A 9,003-nucleotide genomic window follows, 5' to 3' on the forward strand; every position below is an offset into this window, starting at 1 on the left:
TCTGTGGAGATTCTCATTCATCCAGGTCTTGATATACAGTATCTAGTAGTTAGTAGCTTAAACCATCTCACCAAAGTGGGATTTCAGGAAAGTAAACAAAATAACTGTCAGAAGGCTGAGATGCTATAATTGCAAAAGCAGCTTTTTCCATTGTCGTGCAAAGTATATTTAGAATATGTTATATGGATGTTTATGTAAACAAGTCCAAGTTTTATTTATTGAACATTGCCTCCAAAAAATACTTATTGCTTTATAGAAGAAAATCTAATTCTAACCAGCGAACCAATGTAAATGATGTACATTTCTGTACAGAAACAATGCTCATCAAATGCCAGTTCCACTACTCTGTGCTTTGCTCTAAAGTTGGCCATACACGGCCTGAAAAAGCTACTGAACCAATGTTCCCTCTAATTCCTTCTCGTTTATGTGCTCAAAAAATTTATTTGTGTGTGCATTGTTAAAAATTGTGTTTACAGTTCAGAATAAATGCAAAATTTAGTGTTTTCACACAAATTAATTTTTTTGCACCACAATTTGTTGTGTGCATTGGCCATAAATTTGTGTGCACACACAGTTTAGAGGGAACATTGGGCTCAACCGCTACAGTCAGCCCAAGTATAGTGCCCGTTGACTAATTCCGGCCTGACAAATATCTGCCCAAAAATCAGACAATCTTGAAAATTCATTTGGGTGAGTTGATGCAGTACTTTCCTAACCTATCTCTTTTAGACCCCAGGTTCCTCCATTCAGGGCTGGCCACCTACAAACACAGGGGACACATCAGGCTGATGTTCTCCTTTGTTCACAATGACCAGAGGCTTTGGAAAGTTTGCTATAAACACAGAATAATGTACCCTCTATTGTAATATATAAGGATAATAAAAATTACCTAGCAGTAGTGATGGGCGAATCTGTGCCGTTTCGCTTTGCCAAAAAAATCTCGAATTTACGAGTTAAATCTAAAGCAAGTGAACTTTCTGAAGGTTTCCTGAAAACATTTCATCACTCATCCAAACGGTGTCTTTATTGGTAGGGAAATTCCTTGGCAGTAAAGTCACAGACATCCAGTCACAATGGTTACTTTAAACTTACACACATTCAATGGAACCATTGTGATTGGACATCTGTGACTTTACTACCCTTAAAGGTTTAAGGGGCAGATTTACTAAGGGTCGATGTGAATTCGAGGGAATTTTCGAAGTAAAAAAATTCGAAATTCAAAGTAATTTTTTGGATACTTCAACCATCGAATAGGATACTACGACTTTGAATTTACATTGACTTCTATTCAAAGTTAAAATCGTTAGAAGATTTGACCATTCGATAATTGAAGTACTGTCTCTTTAAAAAAAACTTTGATTTCGATACTTCGCCAAATTAAACCTGCCGAAGTGCTGTGTTGGCCTATGGGGACCTTCTACAAACTTTTTTAAAGTCTTCACACATCGAACAAAAATCTTTCAATCGTACACTAAAATCGTTAGATTCGACCGATTTAATCGTTTGATCGAAAGGTTTTTATTTGATCGCAGGATTGCCAAATTTGCTGAAAAAAACGTCGAATTCGAAGTTTTTTAATTCGATGAATTTCGAAGAACAAAAAACTTCGAAATTCGACCCTTGATAAATCTGCCCCTAAATGTTGTGGAATTTCCCTACCACTCCTCTCTCAGGTGCACCCTCACTTTATTGTTGAAGAAAAGAGTAACCACACTGTATCCCACCACAAAAAGATCTTTCTAATAACTTGGGTGCTAGTGGTTCCTAAGTTAAAACAACAAAATAAGTCTTTATTGGACAGATGTGACACAATGGGGGTTATTTACTAAAGCTCGAATTGATCTGGTCTGGTTTTTTGGGGCAAAACTCGAATTTTCAATTTTTTTTTAAACTCACATTTTTCCAGATTTATTAAAGTCCAATGCTGCAAAAAGCCCAAATCCGAAAATCCGCCATCTCAGACCTGCTGAGGTTGTGTATAAGTCAATGGCAGAGGTCCCTATCCTAATTGGAAGTTATCCTGGTCTGGCTGGGTTTAGACTGAAAATCTGATCAGTTCAGGCTATTCGGGCAAAAAAAATATGATTTTTCGTAAATTTTTTCAGGTTTTGCCCCGAACTGATTCATTTAATCAGTATCAGTTGCTGATAATATTTCTGCATGTATTGCCTATGTGACAATATCAATGGGTGACGGTCATTACTATTTGTCAGTAGTGATTAATTAATTTTTTTGCCAGCCATGGATTTGCGGGGAAATTCAACATTTTGGCATCTGCAAATTTTTCCACAAAACTGCGGCAAAAAAATTTGCTGCGGCAACATTCACCCCGACAAAAATGTCGCCTCAAGAAAAAACCTCATTCACTTTAATGAATTTGAAGCAAATTCACAAATTTTTTTAGTGGTTTTGCAAATTTTTCAGCAAAGGAACATATTTGCTCATCACTATTTGTCGGACGGTTGCTGTCTTTGCATTTATGGCCAGAACATCATCTTGCACGTCCGCACCTAATAAACTAGCAAGGGGTAACCCTGCATGAAGTTCCTTGTGTGCCAGTGTTTTACTACTTGAGGATTCATTGGAGGATGCCGTACTCCTAACACTGTGCACCAGGTGTTCTCGTTTTATAACCTTTAGGAGTGTGCTCTGCCTCATCTTTCTTCTCTTCAGAACATCATCTGATTTGTTCTTTTTTTACTAGTTTATTTAATCTGAATGGTTAGTGGTAGGTCGGGAGATTACAAAGAACAAGCGTTCAGAGGACATAAGGATATATCTGCATATCTATGGCCATCTTTACTCTAAATCTTTAGTCTAAATGCTTGAGTCCATATACTGGTGGGTAACACTAGAGTGGAACCTACCCATGTCACAAGCCCTTCAGCACACCTCCTCCTCCAACAAGTAGGCAGATTAAAAGAGACTGAGCACTGAGCCTTCTCCTTTTATAAACTAGGGAACCCTGACACCCCATTGCCAAAAACCAAACTGCCAAAAGACATCCTCCCCCTCCTAGTAGTAAAACAGACCCATCCATCAGCTGTCCTGGTAATATATATTTGAATTAAAGTGTGGGGAAATCTTACCCCCTTACATGAGTGACTTAGTTGTCAAAATCAGTGTCTGAACAAAATCTTTTAGAAACACTCAGTACAAACCTTTAGTAATGTGCATAAATTGCAGGATTTACATATTTGGCTGCAACAGAACAGAAAATCTTTGGTGTGAACCGTGAAGTATCTGATTTAACATTTCCACATTCCATTGCGTGGCTTTGAGAAAAATGCATTGCCTACTCGTGGTTCAGCTAAGACTGATGGTGGTTGTATTCTTCCTTCCTCTGTGGCTAGCTATTTACTGTATTGTATATTTCAACAGGGTTTTTTGTATAGTTTATATACCTATATTTTATTCTTCACCAGTTACAGTTACCAGTGCTTCATTCTGTTTAGAAATTATTATTGAGGAAGAGGGTGATAAAGGAGCATGTTCTATAAGGCCTTTTTTCCAGAAACCATAGCTTGAAAAAAAGAAAGTAAAGTGAGCTCAGATGGAGAGCCAAATGCAGAGTTCCTGGCAGTGGCAGCTCTTGGAATTAGATATTAATAAGATACAACACGGAATTAAAAAGCCAGACCTCTTTTTATATTAAACTGTTGATAAACCATTGCAAGTCATGTATTCCAGCAAAGAGAGTTTTACAAATCTATCCTCTTCCAGTGGAGGCAGCTATTGATAGTAGGGTTATAGGGCCCACAACAGCAAAGTGAATAAGAAACAAGTATTGCATGGGTTACAATGTTTTTTGGGTTTTTTTTTGCATTGACTTGCTGATAAAATAGAATTGTATTCATGGCTCTCTACACACATGTAGGATAAAACGGCTTGCTATACAAAATAGGACGACAGCTGCCAATAAATATTTCATTTGAAATTGCTGTAAACATAGATATGGTTAATTAAATAACATAAGTACTCAATTACTCCAGTGTAGCAGGTAATAGTAGTTCAGTGAGAACTACCTGTTATTTAACTTGCTTTAGACTCATGGTTAATATATTAGTCCATAAATTGAATATTTTTTCATTTTTCGGGGTTACTTGCACTTCAAAATTCTTGTTTTTTTCCCTTTCATGGGAAGAATCAATACACGGTCAAAGGAACACAACGTACCATAGATTTTCTTGGCAGACTGTTTATATGGCAGACAGCTCTCCTATACATCACACATAAAGGCATCTATACACTTTTGAGTCAATCTACATTAAAATAAATTGAATTCACACAATTCAAAATGATTCAACAACCTTGGCCTTCCATACATTCCACTCCAATACAAAAATGTTTTCTCTGAACATGCCAATATCATGATATGTATACATAAACAAACCCCTGGCCATTCTTCACAGCACCACTGAATACATATTCATCGAGTGCTAAAGCTGAAAATAGTTTTAATGAAGATATCACAATTGTTTAGGGCTCCTTTACATAACTGGCGCTTATAATAAATGAGCAAATTAGGGTTAGAGGAAAGTTAGAGAGCTCTAGTCCTAAAAGTTTACAATCCCTGATAGAACTGTACTAAAAAGATTGCATTTAAGAGAGAACAGGTGAAACCAGCCATCACATTCTGATTTGATAAAGACCCCAAACATTCTGGATTACAAGTTCCCCACCCAAAAAAATGTCACCTGCTGTGTAGCCTAAGAACAAGCTGCCCACAGTAAAAAAGAAATCCATTAAGAAAACATTTCATGTAATAAATATTTAATATATTTTTATATGTTTACATTATATTTAATATATTTTTATATTTCATTGTAAGGCAATAAGGAAAAACGACCAATTTTCCAAATAAATTATTCCAACACGGATAAAAGATATCTGAACAACTGCTCTGAAAATAGCTGACAGTTAAGTGAATAAGTCCTGTGCATTCTTGCACAGAAGTGTAACGGGATTTGAATGACACATGAATAATGATATCGGTGAAATGTTTCTGCTCTTAGCTTGAACAGGTACAAAAAAAAAAGTACTTATTAAATAAAGGCAAGGCCTTTGGGGTTTATATCTGGCTCTTAGCACAATATTTTGCTAGAGGAGCTTTATAACTGGATGACTGAACGTGCCATGAGCAACCTCACATGTATAAGATCTAAACAATCCCAGCTGAGCTTCTGGTAGTCATTGTTAGTCTGTGCTGAAAGCTGAAGAATGAGACACCCTTGTGCAGAGAGAAGGATATTCAAACTATGCTTGCCTAATTGTACAGTGGCCTTGGATCCTAGAATACATGTCACAATCTCAGAAATCACTCACTGCATATTTTGTCTCTCTTGGCCACTCATGTCACCATTTAACACTAAGGGGCAGATTCACTAAGCTCGAGTGAAGGATTCGAATGAAAAATACTTCGAATTTCGAAGTATTTTTTTGGTACTTCGACCATCGAATTGGTTAAATTCGTTCGAATTCGAACGAAATCGAACGAATCGAACGAAAAATCGTTCGACTATTCGACCATTCGATAGTCGAAGTACTTGCCCTTTAAAAAAAACTTCGACCCCCTACTTCGGCAGGTAAAACCTACCGAAGTCAATGTTAGCCTATGGGGAAGGTCCCCATAGGCTTGCTAACCTTTTTTTGATCGAAGGATTTTCGTTCGATCGTTGGATTCAAATCCTTCGAATTGTTCGATTCGAAGGATTTAATCGTTCGATCGAACAAAAAATCCTTCGATCGATCGAACGAAGGATTAGCGCTAAATCCTTCGACTTCGATATTCGAAGTCGAAGGATTTCAATTCGAGGGTCGAATTTCGAAGTATTTTTAACTTCGAAATTCGACCCTTAGTGAATCTGCCCCTAAGGTTTCCTGCATACTCGGGGAATGGAATTGACACATAATTTAATGTACAGTGCAAGCTACATGACAGTATGTATGAAAGTATTTAAGTCTAAAATATGCTGCCTTTATTTAAAGACGTTCACTTGTGTCAAATCAAATAGAGAGCTGTCAAAGATACCAAATAGTACAAGTAAATTTTATTATTATAATAAATTTATTATAAATTTTAAATGATGTGCTTAAAATGGAGTCTATTTGAAAAGGCCTTCTGTAATTTGCAGCTTTCTGGATAATCGGTTTCTAGATAAGGGATCCTATACCTGTATTAATATAGGTAATATCAGTAGTGTTGTTGAATCCTTTCTAAAACTACCTGCCTGTAAAACCACTGTCCTAAGAGAATTTCATGTCTTTACAGCTTTTAATAAAAATATTCATTACAGGTATGGAACCTGTTATGCCATTTTAAAGGTATGGGGACCTGGAGGTTTTCGGATAAGGTGTCTTTATGTAATTTGGATCTCCATACTTTGATTCAACTAAAAAATGTATTAAACATTTAGGGGGGTTATTTATCAAAGGTTGGACTGTTTTATACTTCAAACGAACTTGATGAACTCAAAACTCGAATGGTTACTTGTTTAAGAAATAACTTGAATGGAAAACACTTGAATCAGCAAGTTCAGGGTGATCAACCTGAAAACTAGAATTGATCGAATTTTTAGTGTGAACAAAACTCGAATTGCTCGAATTGATTGAGTTTCCGGGCAAAACCCTCCAAAAAACCTCGAACATCATGAAGGCTATTTACTTCATCAAATGGTTCAAGGAACCTCTGCCATTGACTCCTACATGATCTCGACAGGCTTTAGATGGTGTATTTTCAGATTCAAGCTATTTCTATGGTAGGGGTATAATAAATCTAGAAAAAACATTTAAAAAAATAAATAAATAAAAAACTCGATTTTCTCCTAGTCAGCTTGGGGGACACAGGGACAATGTGGTATAGCTAGTACCACTAGGTGGCAGGACACAACAAAAGTAAGAAACTGGCCCCTCCCCTACTGGCTATACCCCCAGCAGGCAGAGCTTAGCTCAGTTTTAATTGTGTCCTCAGGAGGTTAGGACGTGTTCTCTTGTATGCTTTTTTATTTTTAAGTTTATTCAAATTGATCAGTTAAAACTGACACCAGGGGATGGCCCAGGACTTCTACACTGAGTAGAAAATCCCTTTAGGCATCCTCCAACGTGGGAGCTGTCTCTGGGGTCTTGTAAGTGCTGTATGCTAGCCTGACTGATATCTCCCTTCCATTCCAGGAGGAGATTGGCTTGCCAGATGACAGAACAGAGCAGTTCACCACTGGTAAGTACCGCTCCCTCCCTCCACAACCGGTGAATACCCGCCTCTCCTCCCTCTATCTCCCTCACATGGCAAGCCGACATGTCTGTGCTCAGCTAAGTCACCCCCAGTCAGTGGCCTACCCTTCTATTCATAGGGCTTCCTTAGCGACACCCTCCTTACAGTCACAATGTCTGAAGGGACATGAACTCTGGGGAGTGATGGGAGCACAAGTGCCAGAATCAGTTTTTCGATGAGGCTTCCTGTATAGTAGAGTAATCAAGGCGCGCGCCCCCGGTGGTAAAGCCCCAAAAGGTTGTGGGTTTGGTATCAACCTCTGCTAAAATCTCACTGCCAAAGCAGGTAAGGTTGCTTGTGCTTCCTTCCTTTTCCACAGTGGGCATCACAACTAGCCACAGGAATCCCAAAGCTAGTGCTTCATTGGACAAGCTTCTACCCCACCTGGACAACCCCAGAGCAAGGGTGACCAAGCGCAGAGCACCATCTCTATCTGAGGAGGAGAGCGACACCCCTCCTAGACACTTGTCTCCTTCATCTTCATCTCCAGGCTCCCCGAGGAACTAACAAAGCGCACAGCACTACAATCGATTATCTCCAGTTTGCTTCTAGCAGAGGTAATTCAGTTCCTCACGTAGATGCTACTCAAACCTCTTCATAGTGCCCAAGAAAGACGGGTCTGTCATACTCGATCTCAAGGTGCTGAATAAATATATTCACCCTCCGCACCAGAAATACCTGAGATTTGCTTTCCAAAAATCGTCACTACCAATTTACAAGTGTGCCGTTCGGCCTAACATCTGCACCAAGGGTTTTTCACCAAAATCAAAGCTGCAGCCACAGCAGGGATCCACAACTCAGGGATTGCCATCGCCCCGTACGACCGTAACGCCCAGTCATAACGCCCAGTCAATTCATGCTATTCCTAGGGATGCAATTCGACACACTGACTCAGCGATTCTCCTTCCCTCGGGAGAAAGTACTTCACCTTCAGGCTCTGCTAAAATTGCCCCTCCAGAAGCCACTTCACACAGCCAAGTTTGGCATGAAAGTTCCATCGAAACGGTGCCATTCACTCAATTCCACCTCAGGGAGCTCCAGGAGAACACTCTCGCCAGCTGGAATAGGAAACCCTTACGCTAAGAGATTCGCCTGTCTCACCTGACACGGATATCCCCCCACCGGTGGTTACAACCACCCACCTTACGGGGGGGGGGGGGAAACGCCAAGGAGAATCCCGTTGGCACATTCTCAACAGATTTGAGTCTCTTTGACTAGGGAGCAGTTCTCAAGGGTCGAACAGCACAGGGAAAATGGAAGCCGGACGAGAAAACGCTACAGATCAACCTGCTCGAGAGCCGGGTGATTCTTCTATGACCTCCATTGGCAGCAGGAACTGAGGGGTCAAGCAGTGAAAATGCAGTCGGACACCACCAACGGGGTACAAGAAACAGAGGGGCGCTAAACGAGTTAAAGTTCATCTTCCAGTGGGCCGCAATCCATCTAGCCCATCTGTCAGTCATCTATATACCAGGACTGCTAAACTGGAAAGCAGACTTCCTAAGCCGGCAGTCTCTGGACCCAGGCGAGTGGTCACTGAAGGACGAAATTTTTCAGAAATTAACGCAATGGTGGGGCACGCCGGAAGTCGACCTTACGTTACGGCAACTCGGCACTACCAATAAGTGCTGGCCTTTTTAGCCCACTACAGGGATGCCCTAGCCATAAAAGCTGATGCTCTAACAGCAACTTGCCAATTTCGGCTGGCGTATGCTTTCCACCTTTGCCACTCA

The sequence above is a fragment of the Xenopus laevis genome, chromosome 8L (assembly GCF_017654675.1).
Source record: "Xenopus laevis strain J_2021 chromosome 8L, Xenopus_laevis_v10.1, whole genome shotgun sequence".
Lineage (NCBI taxonomy): Eukaryota > Metazoa > Chordata > Amphibia > Anura > Pipidae > Xenopus > Xenopus laevis.